This window comes from Somniosus microcephalus, chromosome 28 (genome assembly GCF_052327205.1).
Source record: "Somniosus microcephalus isolate GS21.2 chromosome 28, FLI_Smic_1.0, whole genome shotgun sequence".
Classification (NCBI taxonomy): domain Eukaryota; kingdom Metazoa; phylum Chordata; class Chondrichthyes; order Squaliformes; family Somniosidae; genus Somniosus; species Somniosus microcephalus.
This window is the reverse complement of record NC_141014.1, coordinates 12629924-12650256: the sequence shown is the minus strand read 5'-3', so window position 1 is coordinate 12650256 and position 20333 is coordinate 12629924. Positions and strand designations below refer to the sequence as shown.

General features: G+C 46.3%; 1 non-coding gene across 1 annotated transcript; it reads left to right on the top strand.

Annotated features, from left to right (window-relative positions):
• Nucleotides 1-19921: 19921 nt before the first annotated feature.
• Nucleotides 19922-19994, top strand: trnar-ucu (transfer RNA arginine (anticodon UCU)). Its single transcript has one exon. It is a non-coding gene; the product is annotated as a tRNA-Arg (tRNA).
• The last annotated feature ends 339 nt before the right edge of the window (nucleotides 19995-20333 follow it).

Sequence of the window (20333 nt, the reverse complement as noted above, 5' to 3'; positions counted from 1 at the left end):
AGAACAACCCCAGCTTCTCCAGTCTATCCACATAACTAAAGTCCCTCATCCCTGGAACCATTCTCATAAATCTTTTCTGCACCCTCTCTAAGGCCTTCACATCCTTCCTAAAGTGCGGTGCTCAGAATTGGACACAATAATCCAGTTGAGGTCGAACCAGTGTTTTATACAGGTTGAGCGTAATTTCCACGCTTTTCTGCTCTATACCTCGGTGACAGGACATATTGAGAGAGTGGTTAACAAAGCATATGGGATCTTGGGCTTCATAAATAGAGGTCTTGAGTAGAAAAATTAGAGAAGTTATATTGAACCTTTATAAAGCGCTGGTTTTTCATCCTGGATATATTGCATACAGTCCTGGTTGTAATGTATGTACCTTTAAGGGGAGAACTACTTTTTACAGCTCCTGTATACTTTAGTACCGGCAGTGACCACACCTGTATATAAACCCTGAGTAGTGATCTGTACCGTTAGTTCTAGAGTAACCCTCATTCAGTAAACACCTGTTGAATCGTTCCTACAGTCTGTTGTCTGATTATTGAAGGACACAACATCAAGATACACGGATCTAACATTGGCGACGAGCAGATTCAAACCTACCTGCAACTCTGCATCACCTCCCAGGGATTCGCTCCTGGAGAACAGTGGAAGAAGGCCGAGTCCAGAAGCACGGGCGTCGACCACGGGAAACCCCCCAGTCATCCAGCGGAGATTTGAGCATCGCAGGGGAGGCTGTCGAGAGCCAGGCTTGGCTTTCCAGTCATGGTGGTCCAGCGAAACGGGCTGGCAACAGGTACTGCGCAGGCCCTTCCCGGACAGCGGCGTCTGGAGGCGACCGACGGCACAGAAAAAGGCCGAGCAGCGTCGACGGGGGAGAGAGAGAGGGTAGAGCGCACAGGGCACAGCCGGTGTTCAGGGCCGAGCAGCGTCAACGGGGGAGAGAGGCACGCAGGAAAACGCGAAGAGCACAGTCGGTGTTCAAGGGCCGAGCAGCGTCAGCGGGGAAGAAAGGAAAGCGCAGGAGACGCCATTTTAAGCCGCAGCGGGGAAGAAAGGAAAGCGCGGGAGACGCCATTTTAAGCCAGTCTAACCACACCTAAAAATGCCGAAGAGTGGCAGTATCACAGCGTTCGACAATGAAGTCAAAGATTGGACGACATATGTCGAACGCATAGAAGTATACTGCAAGGCGAATGAAGTGCCAGATGACAAGAAAGTGCTGGTATTGTTGAATTCAATGGGTGCAAAAACGTATGGCTTACTACGAAACCTAGTAACCCCAGAGAAGCCAGTAGAAAAGGATTTTGAAAACATAGTGTCAATCCTACAGGACCACTTAAACCCCACAGCGCTGCTGATAGCAGAAAGATTTAAGTTTCACAAAAGGAACCAGCATAAAGTTGAAAGTAATGCTGAGTATTTAACGGAACTGCGCAAGCTATCAAAACACTGCCAGTTTGGAACGGGACTAGCAGATACTTTAAGGGACAAGTTTGTGTGTGGGCTTCAAAGTGAAGGAACCCAGAAACGGCTTCTATCAGAATAGGATCTTACGTTGGACAAGGCTTTCAGCATTGCAGTATCACACGAAGCAGCAGCACGGGGCGCGGCAGAGATACAACGGAGACCGCAAGAATATGGCACAAATGAAATGTCATACGGAACAGTGAAGTGCTATCGCTGCGGCAGAACAACACACGACCATAAGGATTGCTGGTTCAAGGACAAAGTGTGCAGACAGTGTGGAAAAGTAGGACACATAGCAAGAGTCTGCAGGTCGGGAAAGAAAACCAGCAGCAAGAAATCTCCACAGGAGAAGTACAAGATGACGGAGAGTAGTTCAGACGAACAGATAAGTGATACAGACTCCGGAAGCAAGGAGCTGGGTTGTCTGAAACTACATAATGTGATCAAAACAGAGGATCACTAAACTATCTGGGTCACGCTCAAGATAGCAGGAGTCCAAGTGAAAATGGAATTGGACACAGGTCAGCCCTAACAGTCATAAACCAAAGGGACTACAAGCGGCTATTCTCACATATATCCTTGAGAGATACAAAGATTGTCTTGAAGACGTACATGGGGCAAAAAGTCTACCCCAAAGGAAAAATAAGGGTGAACGTTATATATAACGGCAAGGAAACACCAAAAATGGACCTATATGTATTGTCAGATGGAGGACCACCACTACTAGGACGTGAATGGATCTGGAAGATACAGCTAGATTGGCATTCCATACAAGCACTGACTGTAGATGCCAAAAAGGATGATGACGTCACACCTGGACGACTGTCAAAAATGCTAACTGACGCACAAGAAGTGTTCCAGCAGGGACTCGGAACACTAAAAGGCATAACAGCGACAATCAAAATAGAGGAAAATGCAAGCCCAAAGTTTTTTAAGGCCAGACCGGTACCTTATGCGATCCGCCCAGCCGTCGAAGCAGAGCTGGAAGGTTTGGAACGTTCAGGAGTACTGTCCAAAGTGGACTGGAGCGAGTGGGCTACACCCATCGTTCCTGTAATGAAGAGGTCATTGAGTAATACGCCTGGGGAACCAAAGTAGGTTCGCATCTGTGGGGTCTTTAAGGTGACAGTGAACCCAGTCCTTCACACTGTACAATATCAGCTTCCGCAGATTGAAGATATTTTCGCCTCGCTATCGGGAGGGAAACACTTCACGAAGATTGATCTGGCCCAGGCGTCCCTCAAATGGAGGTAGAAGAAGCCTCGAAACAGTACCTCACGATCAACACTCATAAAGGTCTCTACCAATACAACCGGCTGGTGTTCGGGGTAGCATCAGCTCCGGCTATTTGGCAAAGGGCAATGGAACAAGTCCTGCAAGGGATTCCAGGGACCCAGTGTTATTTGGATGACATCTTGCCCACGGGCGAAAATGACAGTGATCACCTCGCCAACCTGGAGCAGGTGCTCACTAGATTGAAGGAATATGGGCTCCGAGCTAATCGCCACAGATGCGAGTTTTTCCAGAAGCAGATCTCGTATTGTGGCCACGTTATTGATAAAGAGGGGTTACATAAGTCCCCTGAAAAGATTGAGGCAGTAGTCAAGGCTCCAGCACTGGAAAATGTGTCACAACTGAGGTCGTGCCTCGGGCTGGTGAACTACTACTGTTAAGTCTGTGTGTTATAGTGAGAATTACTACACAGACCACAAGAGTAAACTCAACAGGTCTTTACTGGTTGGAGGTCGGACTATACTGAATACAATATTATTACACTGTGCTTATATACCGGTGTGGTCACCACCGGTATTACGTATACAGCAGCCAAAGAAAGTAGTACCTTTCTTAAGGTGGACCAGGCTTAAGTTCTCTTAAGGTGGAACAGGTTACATACACCACAATCCTCCCTTTTTAGCTTAACAGTCATATCCCCAAATAAACATAACATATATACATATATAACTTCAGGTATAACAGTTCAAAGGTTCAGTCTCTCAGGAGGCTTTCTGATTCGGCTTGGATAACGCCTTTCAGTGGTCTCTGATTCTTGTTGTTGAGGTGCCTCCTCTAGTTGGTTGCCAATGTATTGGGTGTCATCATCATCAAATACATTCTCGGCCGAGGTAGATGCTTCAGGTTCATGAACGTCTTCCACAGCTGTCTCTGTCACAACCATGGGTTCGACCCTTGCTCTCGACTCTACCAGTTGATCCGCATGACGCCTTATCACATTATGACCAATATCTACGGTGTACATCAGAGGTCCTTGTCTGGCCCGGATTGTTCCGGACTGCCATTTTTCGTTTCCATAGCCCCTTGCCATCACTGGTTGTCCTACGTCGAAAGTTCGAGTGGTCTTGCTGTTAATATGCCGAAACTGTTTGTTTTCCACTTCCTTCCGCACATTTGGTTTTAACAAGTCCAACTTGGACCGCAACCTCCTGTTATAAAACATCATAGCAGGACTTTGGTTAGTCACGGCATGATCGGCGTTTCTATATGACATCAGGAACTTATCGACCTTGTGTTGCAGCGGAATCTGATCATCATTCATGGCCTTAATAGCCTTTTTGAATGTCTGGACAAATCTTTCAGCCAACCCGTTTGTCGCCGGATGATATGGGGCAGAGGTATAATGTTTAACTCCATTCTTCTTTAAGAATTGTTGGAATTCTTCCGATACAAACTGTGCTCCGTTGTCCGAACAGATCTGTTCTGGCAATCCGTTCCTTGCGAATATTGTTCTTAACACCGCAATTGTCTTTTCTGAAGTAGTGGTATTCATCTTGATGACTTCTGGCCATTTGGAATGTGCGTCCACCGCGATTAGGAACATGGAGTCCATGAATGGACCAGCAAAGTCAATGTGTACGCGTTGCCATGGGGCTGAAGGCCATTCCCATGGGTGTAGCGGTGCTATCGGAGGTGCATTTTGCACTTTTTGACACCCAGCGCAGCTTTTCGTTAACTCCTCAATCTGTTGGTCAATACCCGGCCACCATACGTAAGCCCTAGCAAGACTTTTCATTTTAACTCCCCCCAGATGACCTTCATGTAGTTCTTTTAAAACTCTTTCCCTTAACTTGGGAGGAATAATCACTCTTGTCCCGTACATCAAAGTACCATGGCAGACGGACAGCTGGTCTCGCCTTGCCGAGAATGCCGGTAACAGAGGATCACCCCGTGTTGGCCATCCTTTCACTGTCACCTCGTAGACGCTGGACAGTGTCAGGTCGTTCCTGGTTTCTCTTTCAATACTTGCGTTGGTGACAGGTAAACATTCGATAATGGTCGAATGAAATAACTCAACAGGGTCAACTTCCGTCGTGTCTTCATCTTCAGGTAGTGGCAGGCGCGACAGGCCATCAGCATTGCCATGCTGTTTCGTACCTTTGAATTCTATCTGATATTGATGTGCCCCTAAGAAAAGAGACCATCTCTGGAGACGCTGTGCTGTCATCACCGAAACACCTTTCTTAGGGTTAAAAATGGACACCAACGGTTGATGGTCCGTCAGAAGTGTGAATTTTTGGCCCTCTAGGTAATGATTAAACTTCTTCACTCCCCATACAAGGCTAAGGGCCTCCCTATCGATCTGCGCATAGTTGCGCTCAGTGGAGGTCAATGATCTGGATGCAAAAGCGACTGGCCTTTCCATGCCATTTGGCAATTTATGTGAGAGTACTGCCCCAATACCATATGGAGAAGCATCACAAGCCAACCGAATAGGCAGTGTCGGGTTGAAGTGAGCCAACACTTCCTCTGAGGTGATCAATTCTTTGCTTTTGCGAAATGCCTTCTTACAGTTTTTGCCCCAGTCCCATGGTACCCCCTTCTGTAAAAGAGCGTTCAATGGATGCAGCACTGTGGATAGATTTGGCAGAAATTTATGGTAATAGTTAATTAATCCTAGAAACTGTAAAGTCTGTGGGTTGTATAGCGAAGTAATACACAGACTACAAGAGTAACTTTAACAGGACTTTACTATTCGAAGGTCAGGGCGAATCTGCCCAATAAATTCTGCCACAGCACTTATATACCAGTGTGGTCACCGTCGGTATTACAGTATACAGCAGCCAGGATAAAGTAGTGCCACACCTAAAATAGTTCTCTTAAAGGTGGACGGTTACATACAAAAGTTCTCTTAAAGGTAGAACAGTTACATACACTACAGAAACGACCTCAACTGAGAGACATTCTCCGGAGCGGGAGCCTTTACAACTGCCGCTATCTTGTCAGGAGAGTTATGAAGCCCCTCCCGGTCAATGACATGACCACAGTACGAGATCCGCTTCTGGAAGAACTCACATTTCTGCCGATTTACTCTAAGTCCATACTCTTTCAGTCTGTTGAGCACCAGTTCCAAGTTAGCGAGATGCTGTTCATCACCATCACCTGTGATCAGAATGTCGTCCAGGTAACATTGTGTGCCTGGAATTCCCTGTAATACCTGCTCCATGGCCCTCTGCCAAATTGCTGGAGCTGATGCCACTCCAAAAACCAGCCTATTGTACCGGTACAACCCTCGATGCGTGTTGATCGTGAGGTATTGGCGTGACTCTTCTTCAACCTCCATCTGTAAGTACGCCTGCGCCAGGTCTATCTTGGTGAAGTGTTTCCCGCCAGACAGTGTAGCGAAAATATCCTCAATCCGTGGAAGCGGATACTGCACCGTGTGAAGCACCGGATTAACGGTGATTTTGAAATCTCCACAGATGCGAACCTTCCCTGGATCTCCTGGCTTATTGTTCGCAGGACGTTTCATAACGGGAACAATGGGCGTAGCCCACTCACTCCAATCTACTTTAGACAGTACACCTGAACGTTCTAGTGCTTCCAGCTCCGCTTCAACCGCAGGTCGTATTGCATAGGGTACCGGTCTGGCTTTAAAAAATTTTGGTTGTGCATGTTCATCAATCTTGATGTTTGCCGTAATTCCTCTCAGTGTTCCCAGTCCCGGCTGGAACACCTCTTTAGCCTCATCCAATATTCTGGACAATCGTTTAAGTTTGACAGCTGTTTCCCCGGAATCTACCGTTAGTGCTTTCAAGGAGTGCCAGTCCATATTCATTTTCCTAATCCACTCCCGTCCTAGTAGTGGTGGACCTCCTTCAGGTAGCACATATAAGTCCATTACTTGGCTTCCTTCGCCCTTGTGGACCACTTCTACCTCTATTTTTCCGATGGGGTACACTCTTTGCCCCGTGTACGTTTTCAATATAATCTCCGTATCCTGTAAGGGAATATGTTGGAATAACCTTCTGTAATCTTTCTTATTCATGACCGTCAATGCCGATCCAGTGTCCAATTCCATTTTTACTTGGACCCCTGCTATCTTAAGAGTGACCCAAATTGTCTGGAGGTCTGTATCCTTACCAACGTTGTGTATTCTTAAGCTATCCAGTTCATTACTGCTAGCATCTGAATCTGACTTCTGTTCAGTCAAACTGTTCTTTGTCACCTTGTGTACCTTTGCATATTTTCCTTGCGGTGACTTTTTGTTGCTGGTCTTCTTTCCTGACCGGCATACTTTAGCTATGTGGCCAAGCCTGCCACACGTTCTGCATTCTTGGTTTTTAAACCAACACTGGTTCTGATCGTGCGTTGTCTTTCCACAACGATAACATTTGACAGAACTCAAACCCAATTTGTTTGTACCGAGTTCCGGTGGCCGTAGCTGCATCACTGCCATGCCTCTCACTGCGGCCTCGTGTGCTGCTGCCATAGTGACCGCCTTCTCGAGAGACAGCTCATTCTCCTCGAGCAGTCGCCTTTGTGTATCCTGTTTAAATAAACCACACACAATTCTATCTCGAAGTGCCTCTGTCAGTCCCGTTCCAAACTGACAATATTTTGCGAGCTTACGTAATTCCATCAAATATTCAGCATTGCTTTCATTTTGCAGCTGTCTTCTATCGTAAAATTTAAATCGTTCTGCTAGCATCAGCGGCGTGGGGTTAAGATGATTTTTTAGGACAGTAACAATCTGTTCGAACGTCTTATCCGCCGGTTCATCTGGTGATAACAGGTGTTTCAATTGCCCGTATGTCTTCGCACCCATTAAGTTTAGTAATGTTAGTGCTTTATCTGCCTCAGGAATTTTATTTGCCTTACAATAGTTTTGTATGCATTCTACATACATAGCCCAGTCTTCTATATCACTGTCGAAGGCATTAATGTTCCCATGTTTAGGCATCGTAGCAATTTATCGTATTTTTAATGTTATCTAAGATGGCGGCTTCCCGCTCTTGCCGTCGTCCTCCGCCCACAAAATGGCGGTTTTCCCACGCTTGGCGGTCTTCACCTGTCCCCCGACGCTGTCTCCGCTTCACCGCGGCTCTCGCGCCTTCAGTTTCCCCAGACGCTGCGCCTTTAGCCCGAATGCGGCCCTTATCACCGGTCGCGATCGATGTCCCGTGCTGCGCCTCTCGCTCGAAAGCGGCCCGGCCCTTGTCTCTGGTCGCAATCGACCTCACCGCCCTTATTCCTCCGTCTTCCCAGCCCCGTCTGTACAGCCAACGCGGTTGACTTTCTGTCGCGTCGCTGCCCGGCTTACCCACCACGAGGTAGTAGAAGAAGCTGACAGTCGCTGATGGAGGCTCCGAGGTCAGGATGTCTTCTGCACTCCGGTTGCTCGATGCCTGCCGCTCGATGTGTCTTCCCGTAGGTGATGAGGGTGGAAACCTCTCTTCGACGTCCTGTCTGTGGACGAAGTCGCCGTTGAAATTACTGCAGCAGGATAAGAATCAGACTCGTCGCCACTGTTAAGTCTGTGTGTTATAGTGAGAATTACTACACAGACCACAAGAGTAAACTCAACAGGTCTTTACTGGTGGGAGGTCGGACTATACTGAATACAATATTATTACACTGTGCTTATATACCGGTGTGGTCACCACCGGTATTACGTATACAGCAGCCAAAGAAAGTAGTACCTTTCTTAAGGTGGACCAGGCTTAAGTTCTCTTAAGGTGGAACAGGTTACATACACCACAACTACCATAAGTTCTTGCCGAATTTGTCTACCGTACTACACCCACTGAACACCCTACTGCAAACGGGAGTACCATGGAAGTGGAGTGACGAATGTAAATGAGCTTTCCAGAAGAGCAAAGCATTGATCACATCAAAAGAGGTGTTGGCTCATTTCAACCCAGCACTACCAATTCGGTTGGCGTGTGATGCATCACCCTATGGCATTGGAGCGGTGCTGTCGCACAAATTCCCGGACGGCTCAGAGAGGCCAGTAGCCTTTGCGTCTCGGACACTAACCTCAGCCGAGCGTAACTACGCCCAGATTGACAGGAAGGCCCTCAGCTTAGTGTGGGGAGTGAAAAAGTTCAATCACTATCTGCACGGGCAGAAGTTCACCTTGCTGACTGACCACCAACCACTTGTCTCCATCTTTAATCCAAAGAAGGGCGTTCCGGTGATGACTGCGCAACGGCTACAAAGATGGTCCCTTTTTCTAGGGGCGCACCAATATGAAATCGAGTATAAGGGCACGAAACAGCATGGAAACGCTGATGGGTTATCACGCCTGCCAGTGCCTACTGTGGAGGAAGCACCAGCAGTGGATCCTGTCGAAATATTTAATTCAACTATAATTGAATGCTTGCCAGTAACTAACGCTGGTATAGAGAGGGAGACTCGAAATGACCCGACACTGTCTCGGGTATATGATTTGGCGGTGAAGGGATGGCCAGCACATGGCGACTCACTGTTGCCAGCATTCTCATCCAGAAGAGAACAGCTGTCAGTATGCCAGGGGACCTTGATGTGTGGATCCCGAGTGGTAATTCCACCCAAGTTAAGGGAGAGAGTTCTCAATGAGCTTCACGAAGGTCATCTGGGAGGGGTAAAAATGAAAAGCCTTGCTAGGGCTTATGTGTGGTGGCCAGGGATCGATCAGCAAATCGAGGACCTGACAAAGAGCTGCTCAGGATGCCAGAAGGTCCAAAATGCTCCACCACATGCCCCTCTACACCCATGGCAGTGGCCCTCAACTCCATGGCAACGGGTGCATATTGATTTTGCTGGTCCATTCATGGACTCAATGTTTTTAATAGCCGTGGATGCACACTCGAAATGGCCTGAGGTGATCAAAATGTCCTCCACCACCACGGAGTTACTTTTGCAGTCCTACAGGCCATTTCTGCCAGGAACGGCTTGCCAGAGCAGAATTGCTCTGATAACAGACCACAGTTTGTGTCCGAAGAATTTTGAAGATTTATGAAAAGGAATGGGGTAAGGCATTACACATCCGTCCCGTATCATCCAGCCACAAATGGATTGGCTGAGAGGTTCGTACAAACCTTTAAAAAAGCAGTAAGGGCCATGTGCGATGACGACATTCCACTGCAGCATAAGGTGGACAATTTCCTGTTAGCCTACAGAAATGCGACACATGCAGTCACCAATCAGGCCCCGGCCATGATGTTCTTTAACCGAAGGTTGAGATCTCGTCTGGATTTGCTCAGGCCAAATGTACGAAGAGATGTTGAGAATAAGCAATTCCAGCACATCAATGAGAAGCCGACAAGGAGCTTCAATGTAGGGCAACCAGTCTTGGCCCGCGACTACCGAACAGAGAAATGGCAACCAGGAACGATATGCACACGGCAGGGGCCACTAATGTACACAGTGGACGTTGGAGAGAGCATCGTGAGACGCCATGCTGACCAGATTCTAGAGTCACAGGAACAAGCCAAAACCATACCACGAGCATGTGCACCTGGTAATAAACCCGAAGTACAGATTGCGTCTACCTCAGAATCAGCGGTATTGGAAGCTGACGAACCAACCAATGACAATGAGCCAGAATCGACTCCGCCGCAAGAACAGGATACTCGAGAAAGGCGCTATCCAGTCAGGATCAGGAAGCCTCCTCAAAGACTGAACTTATAAATGATTATTTCAGTTGATGTATATAGTACAGAGAAAATTGTAATTGTAATTGTAATTAGTTATTATTTAGTTGTTAAATGAATGTTATGTACTGTTTATCTAAAAGGGGAGGAATTGTTGTGTATGTACCTTTAAGAGAAGAACTGATTTTATACTGCAGTACCGGCAGTGACCACACCTGTATATAAAGCCAGAGCAGGCTTCTGTACTTCAGTCTTAAGTTACCCTCCGTTCAGTAAATACCTGTTATTATTGTTCCCCTGCAGTCCATGTATTATTGATACTCAGCTAGTCCCACATGCTGACCAGATCCTAGAGTCACAGGAACGAGTCAACCCCATGTCTCACCCATACGTACCTGGTGATGAACCCGACGTACAGGTAGCATCTACCCCAGAAACAGTAGCATCGGAAGCGGATGAACCAACCGACGACAGGGGGCCAGAATCGCCTCTACACCAAGAGCAAGACACTCGGGAAAGGTGCTATCCAGAAAGGATCAGGAAGCCTCCCCAAAGACTGAATTTATAAGTAGACTATTTTCAGCTAATGTTGCATGTTAAAAGTGTTAATTGTAATTAGTTTGATATTTAATTGTTAAATGAGTGTTATGGACTGTTAATCTAAAAGGGGAGGAATTGTAATGTATGTACCTTTAAGGGGAGAACTACTTTTTACAGCTCCTGTATACTGTAGTACCGGCAGTGACCACACCTGTATATAAGCCCAGTTAGTTCTAGAGTAACCCTCATTCAGTAAACAACTGTTGAATCGTTCCCTGCAGTCTGGTTGTCTAATTATTGAAGGACACAACATCAAGATACACGGATCTAACACTGGTCACCACACTTTAGGAAGCATGTGAAGGCCCTTGAGAGGGTGCAGAGGAGATTTACCAGAATGGATGGGGGATCTTAGCTATAAGGACAGATTGGAGAAGCTGGATTTGTTTTCATTAGAGCAAAGGAGGTTGAGGGGTGATTTGATAGAGGTGTACAAGATTATGACGGGTTTGGATAGGCTAGACGGGGAAAGGCTCTTCCCACTAGTTGATGGCACAAGGACTAGGGGACACAGATTTAAGGAATTGGGCAAGAGGTACGGGGGGGATGTGAGAAAAAACTTTTACACAGTGAATGGTGATGACCTGGAACTCGCTGCCGACGGAAGTGGAGACACTCAATGTTTTCAAGGGGAGACTGGATAGGCACTTGAGGGAAATAAACTTGCAGGGCTATGGGAATAAAGCGGGGGAGTGGGACTAGAACATAAGAACATAAGAAATAGGAGCAGGAGTAGGCCAATCGGCCCCTCGAGCCTGCTCCGCCATTCAATAAGATCATGGCTGATCTGATCCTAACCGCCAATCTACTATCACAGAACTATCTCCTGAATCTAACAGAATTAGACACATGAAATAGGAGCAGGATCAGGCTACACGGCCCCTGGGGCCGCTCCGCTACCCACAGGGCCATGACCGATCCGAACCTAGACTCATGTCCAAATTCCTGCCCGCTCCCCGTAACCCTTAATTCCCTTTACTTCTAGGAAACTGTCTATTTCTGTTTTAAATTTATGTAATGATGTAGCTTCTACAGCTTTTTGGGGCAGCATATTCCATGGACCTACCACCCTCTGAGTGAAGTAGTTCCTCCTCATCTCAGTTTTGAAAGAGCAACCCCTTATTCTAAGACTATGCCCCCTAGTTCTAGTTTCACCCATCATCGGGAACATCCTCCCCGCATCCACCCGATCCAACCCCTTCACAATCTTATATGTTTCAATAAGATCGCCTCTCACTCTTCTGAACTCCAATGAATAGAGTCCCAATCTACTCAACCTCTCCTCATATGTCCATCCCCCTCATCCCCGGGATTAACCGAGTGAACCTTCTTTGTACTGACTCGAGAGCAAGTATGTCTTTTCTTAAGTATGGACACCAAAACTGTATGCAGTATTCCAGGTGCAGTCTCACCAATACCTTGTACAACTGAAGCAATACCTCCCTATTTTTATATCCTACCCCCCTGGCAATGAAAGCCAACATTCCATTGGCCTTCTTAATCACTTGCTGCACCTGCATACTAACCTTTTGAGTTTCGTGCACCAGGACCCCCAGATCCCTTTGTACTTCAGTACTTTCAAGTTTCTTGCCATTAAGATAATAATTTGCTCTATGATTTTTCCTGCCAAAGTGCATAACCTCACACTTTCCAGTATTGTATTCCATCTGCCAAATCTCTGCCCATTTACTTAGCCTGTCTATGTCCCCTTGCAGGTTTTTTATGTCCTCCTCACTCACTACTTTCCCTCCCATCTTAGTATCATCTGCAAACTTTGATGTGTTACACTCAGTCCCCTCCTCCAAATTGTTAATATAGATTGTAAAGAGTTGGGGACCCAGCACTGACCCCTGCAGAACACCACTAGTTACTGATTGCCAGTCTGAGAATGAACCATTTATCCCAACTCTTTGCCTTCTGTTAGATAGCCAATCCTCTATCCATGCCAGAATATTACCCCCAATCCCGTGATTTTTTATCTTAAGCAATAATCTTTTGTGTGGCACCTTGTCAAATGCCTTTTGGAAGCCTAAATACACTATGTCCATTGGTTCCCCTTTATCCACCCTTTCTGTTACTTCCTCAAAGAACTCCAGCAAATTTGTGAAACATGACTTCCCCTTCATAAAACCATGCTGACTTTGTCCTATTAAATTATGATAATCCAAATGTCCTGTTACTGTCTCCTTAATAATGGACACCAACATTTTACCTACCACAGATGTTAGGCTAACCGGCCTATAGTTTCCAGCCATCTGTCTACTGCCCTTTTTAAATAATGGTGTTACATTAGCAGTTTTCCAGTCTGCCGGGACCTTTGCTGAGTCCAGTGAGTTTTGGAAAATTATTACCAATGCATCCACAATCCCTACCGCCACTTCCCTCAAGACCCTAGGATGTAAGCCATCAGGTCCAGGTGATTTATCCGCCTTGAGTCCCATTATTTTACCGAGTACCACTTCCTTCGTGATTTTGATTGTGTTTAGCTCCTCCCCCCCTATAGCCCCCTGTTTGTCCAGTGTTGGGATATTCTTAGTGTCCTCTACTGTAAAGACTGATACAAAATACTCATTCAGTATTTTTGCCATCTCCATATTTCCCACCATTAATTTCCCGGTCTCATCCTCTAAGGGACCAACATTTACTTTAGCCACCCTTTTTCTTTTTATATAACTATAAAAACTCTTGCTATCTGTTTTTATATTTTTTGCTAATTTACTTTCATAATCTATCTTCCCTTTCTTAATCAATCTTTTTGTTATTTTTTGCTGTCTTTTAAAGTTTTCCCAATCCTCTATCCTCCCACTAGATTTGGCTACCTTATATGCCCTTGTTTTTAGTCGAATACTATCCTTAATTTCTTTACTTAGCCACGGATGGCTGTCTTTTCTTTTACACCCTTTTTCTGACTGGATTGCTCTAAAGAGAGACGGCACAGACTGGATGGGCTGAATGGCCACCATCTGTGCCGTTATAACTCGATGACTCTACAACTCTATTCATGAAGCCCAGGATCCCGTAAGCTTTTTTAACTGCTTTCTCAACCTGCCCAGCCACCTTCAATGATTTGTGCACATACACCCCTAGCTCTTTCTCTTCATGCACCCACTTTAGGATTGTACCCTTTAGTTTATATTTCCTCTCTTCATTCCTTCTACCAAAATGTATCAGTTTTCTGCGTTAAATTTCATTTGTCACATGTCCGCCCATTCCACCAGCCTGGCTGTGTCTTCCTGAAGTCTATCACTATCCTCCTCACTGTTCACTGCACTTCCAAGTTTTGTGTCATCTGCAAAGTTTGAAATTGTGTCCTGTACAAACTTTACTCTGGCTGTGCAGTTTGGGTTTGATTGATTACCTACTGTAGTGTTCGGGCCACATGGGAAGAATGGGGTGAATCGATTCATTAGCCACCCAACAATGTGCATTTTAAATCCGAATCAAAGATTTTCGGTCTGCGGTGAGAATAATTTGCCCTGTAAATAATGATTTGGCGGTCACAAACTGACCCTTAAGTCTCATGATTTTCATTGCTTTGTACATAGTCCCAGTGGCCTAATGGATAAGGCACTGGCCTCCTAAACCAGGGATTGTGGGTTCAAGTCCCATCTGGGGTGATGTACTTTTAAGATTGGCACCAAGGTATTGCCGTCAATACCCAGAATGTCAATGTAACCATCCAGAATAAACTCGTCGATGGTCAGGGCAGTGTTCGCAAGTTGATGGACATTCTGAAGGGATTTGGGAGGGCAGAGTAACTGAGAGGTATGCTGGAGGTGTTAATGTGGAGAAGTGTTGTGTGGCAGAAAGCACTGGTGAAGTTGGAGGCCACCATAAGATCCAAAAATGGACGTCGGCCCAGGAGAGTGAATTTCTGGTCAGGACCCGTGACAGCAGCAAAATGAACCAGTGGGACAGTCACAGACACAGCAGCGATGGGGGATGGGCTGCAAACTGGACAAAGTTACCTTCAAACTTAAGCAACTGAATCGAAGATCAGAGTCACAGCAGCTGAGTATTCCAGTGGAGTATTGATGGCAGAGAAGGCCAGGAATTGGGAATCAAATTTGAGCAAAGTTCCAGGGCTCACTGATGAAAGCAAAGACCAGGCCGGGTCGGGGAATGGACACTGGGCACGGTATCTCCCTAAACATCTCCACCTCGCTACATCTCTCTCCTCCTTTAAATGTTCCTCCAAACCTACCTCTTTGACCAAGGTTTAGGGCACCTGACCTAATCTCTCCTTATGTGGCTCGCTGTCAAATTTTGTTTGATAATCACTCCTGTGAAGCACCTTGGGATATTTTACTAGATTAAAGGTGCTATATAAATGCAAGTTGTTGTAGAGGGCTCTGGTATGGTGCGAGCAGTGACAGATATGATGGGTGAAAATAGATCCTATCTGTGCTTAACTTTCGAAGACTCTGAAACTGTGAGGCAGATGTCACATTTCGGAGCGGTCAATTGTCCTCAGGCGGGTTACGTTGTGTATTCAGCCTCAGTGGCCTAATGGATAAAGCACTGGCTTCCTAAATCCAGGGATTGTGAGTTCAAGTCTCATCTGGAGTGATGTGTTTTTAATGATTGACACAACGGCAGTTTAGGTGGGGCAAGTGGTGGAAGGTGCTGCCAGGCGGGGAGGCTGCATTAAGACGGATTGTATTATCACCTGTAGCCAAGATTCCATCAAGGCCGTAAGGTCAATGCAATCATCCACAATAAGGAGGGAGAGAGAAGACAGGCCAGTTAGCCTGACATCAGTCATCGGGAAAACTTTGGAATCCATTATTGAGGAAGTGGTAACAATGTAATTAGAAAATCATATGATTAGGTTTTTGTGAAAGGGAAATTGTGTTTAACAAATTTATTGCAGTATTTGGAGGATGTAACTAGCAGGGTAGATAAATGGGAATCAGTGGATGTTGTATATTTGGATTTCCAAAAGGCATTCAATAAGGTGCCACGTAAAAGGTTTTATTTTTATTTGTTCCTGGGACGTGGGCGTCGCTGGCAAGGCCAGCATTTATTGCCCATCCCTAATTGCCCTTGAGAAGGTGGTGGTGAGCCGCTGCCCTGAGGAACTCCTGCAGCGATGTCCTGGGGCTGAGGTGATTGACCTCCAACAACCACAACGCTACGCAAGATAAGGTATCCTGGGGTTGGGGTAATATATTAGCATGGATAGAGGAGTGGCTAACAGACAGAAAACAGCGGGTAGGGATAAACGGGTCATTTTCCAGTTGGCAGGCTGTAACTAGTGGGGTGCTTGGGCCTCAGCTATTTACAATCTATATTAATGACTTAGATGAAGGGACCGAGTACAATGTATCCAGATTTGCTGACGATACAAAGCTAGGTGGAAAAGTAAGCTGTGAGGAGGACACAAAGAGCCTGCAAGGGGATCTAGACAAATTAAGTGAGTGGGCAATAAGGTGGGAAATAGAGAATAATGTGAGGAAAGGTGAGGTTATTCACTTTGTTAGGAAGAATAGAAAAACAGAATATTTTTTAAATGGTGAGAAACTATTAAATGTTGGTGTTCAGAGAGATTTAGGTGTCCTCGTACAGGAAACACAGAGAGTTAGCATGCAGGTACAGCAAGCAATTAGGAAGGGAAATGGCATGTTGGCCTTTATTGCAAGGGTGTTGGAACACAAGAGAAAGGAAGTCTTACTACAATTGTACAGGGCTTTGGTGAGACCACACCTGGAGTACTGGGCACAGTTCTGGTCTCCTTATCTGAGGAAGGACATACATGCCTTATGATGCAGTGCAACGAAGATTCACGAGATTGATTCCTGGGATGAGAGGACTGTCCTATAATGAGAGATTGTGTAGAATGGGCCTATACTCCCTGGAGTTCAGAAGAATGAAACATATAAGATTCAGAGTGGGATTGACAGGCTGGATGCTGAGAGGTTGTTTCCCCTGGGTTGAGTGTCCAGAACCAGGGGTCACAGTCTCAGGGTAAGGGGTCATGCATTTAAGACTGAGATGAGGAGGAATTTCTTCACTCAGACGGTTGTGAATCTTTGGAATTCTCCACCCCAAAGGGCTGTGGATGCTGAGTCGTGGAGTATATTCAAGGCTGAGATCGATAGATATTTGGACTGTAGGGGGAACAAGGGATATGGGGTCGGGCGGGAAAGTGGAGTTGAGGTCGAAGATCAGCCATGATCTTATTGAATGGCGGAGCAGGCTCGAAGGGCTGTATGGTCGACTCCTGCTCCTACTTCTTATGTTCTTATGGCAATGGACATTGAAGTCCACCTGATGGTATGAGAGTTCATGGGGACAGGAGTCAGCGTTGAGGACTCCCAGGGCCACTCCCTCCTGCCTGTGTACCACTGGACCGCCACCTCTGCTGGGTCTGTCCGGCTTGTGGGACGGGACATACCCAGGGATGGTGATGGAGGAGTCTGGGACCTTGGCTGATAGGTATGATCCTGTGTGGTTGCATTCTAGCCCAAGCTACAAGTTTAAAGTTACCTGGGCCCACTGACCATCCACCTCTTTGTTTACGTCCGTCAGCCCTGGAAATTTCCACGGAAATACCTCCATAAACACTCTTGGTCACTCGGCCCTCCCAAATCCCTACTCCCGCTTCCTCGAATTGTCAATACACTTGTCCACAAGGCCCTTACCACCCTTGAGCTTATTGCGGATGGGTGCATTGACATCACAGCCTTGACGGAAACTTGGCTCACAAGTTACAATTAATGCAGCCTCCCCGCCTGGCTGTACTTTCCACCACTTGCCCCGTCTAATCCGCCATAGTGTCAATCATTAAAAACGCATCACCCCAGATGAGACTCAAACACATAATCCCTGACTTAGGAGGCCAGTGCCTTATCCATTCGGCCACTGGGGCTAAATACAAACAGCACCCCACCTGAGGACAATTGACCGCTCTGAAATTCCCCACATTTCTCAAATCCTGGAAAGTTAAGCACTGAGGGAAGCTATTTTCACCCATCATATCTGCCGCTGCTCACGTGCCGTGCCAGAGCCATCTGCAGCAACAACTTGCATTCATATAGCATCTGTAAAGCAGTAAAACGTCCCAAGGGGCTCACAGGAGAGATTATCAAAGAGAATTTGACACCGAGCCACATAAATAGACACTAGGACAGGTGACCCAAAGCTTATCATAGAATGGTTACAGCACAGAAGGAGGCCATTCGGCCCGTCGAGCCCGTGCCAGCTCTCTGCAATACCACTTCAGCTAGTCCCACTGTCTCTGCCCCTTCCCCGTAGCCCTGCAAATGTTTTTCCTGCAGGTACTTATCCAATTCCCCTTTGAAAACCGTGATTGAATCTGCCTCCACCAGCCTTCCAGGCAGTGCATTCCAGATCCTAACCACTCGCTGAGTAAAAAAGTTTTTCCACACGTCGCCTTTGGTTGTTCCACCAATCATCTTAAATCTGTCCTCTGGTTCTCGACCCTTCCGCCAATAGGAACAGTTTCTCTCTATCTACACTGTCCAGACCCCACATGATTTTGAACACCTCTATCAAATCTACTCTCAGTCCTCTCTGCTCTATGGAGAACAACCCCAGCTTCTCCAGTCTAACATAACTAAAGTCCCTCATCCCTGGAATCATTCTCGTAAATCTTTTCTGCACTCTCTCTAAGGCCTTCACATCCTTCCAAAAGTGCGGTGCTCATAATTGGACACAATACTCCAGTTGGGGTCGAACCAGTGTTTTATAAAGGTTCATCATAATTTCCACGAATTTCTACTCTATACCTCGGTGGCAGGACATATTGAGAGAGTGGTTAACAAAGCATATGGGATCTTGGGCTTCATAAATAGAGGCTTTAGGTTTTGAGTACAAAAGTAGAGAAGTTATGCTGAACCTTTATAAAGCGCTGGTTGGACCACAACTGGAGTATTGCATCCAGTTCTGGTCACCACAATTTAGGAAGGATGTGAAGGCCCTTGAGAGAGTGCAGAGGAGATTTACCAGAATGGTTCCGTGGATGGGGGATATTAGCTATAAGGACAGGTTGGAGAAGCTGGATTTATTTTCGTTAGAGCAAAGGAGGTTGAGGGGTGATTTGATCGAGGTGTACAAGATTATGACGGGTTTGGATAGGCTAGACGGGGAAAGGCTGTTCCTACTAGTTGATGGTACAAGGACTAGGGGACACAGATTTAAGGAATTGGGCAAGAGATACAGGGGGGGTGTGAGAAAAACCTTTTTACACAGTGAATGGTGATGACCTGGAACTCGCTGCCGACGGAAGTGGTGGAAGTGGAGACACTCAATGTTTTCAAGGGGAGGCTGGATAGGCACTTGAGGGAAATAAACTTGCAGGGCTATGGGAATAAAGCGGGGGAATGGGACTGACTGGATTGCTCTAAAGAGAGCTGGCACGGACTGGATGGGCTGAATGGCCTCCCTCTGTGCCGTTATGACTCGATGACTCTACAACTCTATTCATGAAGTCCAGGATCCCGTAAGCTTTTTTAACTGCTTTCTCAAGCTGCCCTGCCACCTTCAATGATTTGTGTACATACACCCCTAGTTCTGTCCGTTCATGCACCCCTTTAGGATTGTACCCTTTAGTTTATATTTCCTCTCTTCACTCCCTCTACCAAAATGTATCAGTTTTCTGCGTTAAATTTCATTTGTCACATGTCCGCCCATTCCACCAGCCTGTCTATGTCCTCTTGAAGTCTATCACTATCCTCCTCACTGTTCACTGCACTTCCAAGTTTTGTGTCATCTGCTAAGTTTGAAATTGTGTACAAACTTTACTCTGGCTGTGCAGTTTGGGTTTGATTGATTACCTACCGTAGTATTCGGGCCACATGGGAAGAATGGGGTGAATCGATTCATTAGCCACCCAACAATGTGAATTTTAAATCCTAATCAAAGATTTTCTGTGTGCTGTGAGAATAATTTGCCCTGTAAATAATGATTTGGCGGTCACAAACTGACCCTTAAGTCTCATGATTTTCATTTCTTTATATGCAACCCCAGTGGCCTAATGGATAAGGCACTGGCCTTCTAAGTCAGGGATTGTGGGTTCGAGTCCCATCTGGGGTGATGATTTTTTAAAGATTGGCACGATGATATAGCCGTGAAGGCCCAGAATGTCAATGCAGCCATCCAGAATAAACTCGTAGATGGTCAGGGCAGTGTTCGCAAGTTGATAGACATTCTGAAGGGATTTGGGAGGGCAGAGTAACCGAGAGGTATGCTGGAGGTATTTCTGTGGAAATGTGGAGAAGTGTTGTGTGGCAGAAAGCACTGGTGAAGTTGGAGGCCACCACAAGATGCGGAAACGGTGGAGAAATGGACGTCGGCCCAGGACAGTGAATTTCTGACCAGGACCCAGACAGCAACAAAATAAACCAGTGGGACAGTCACAGACTCAGCAGGTAA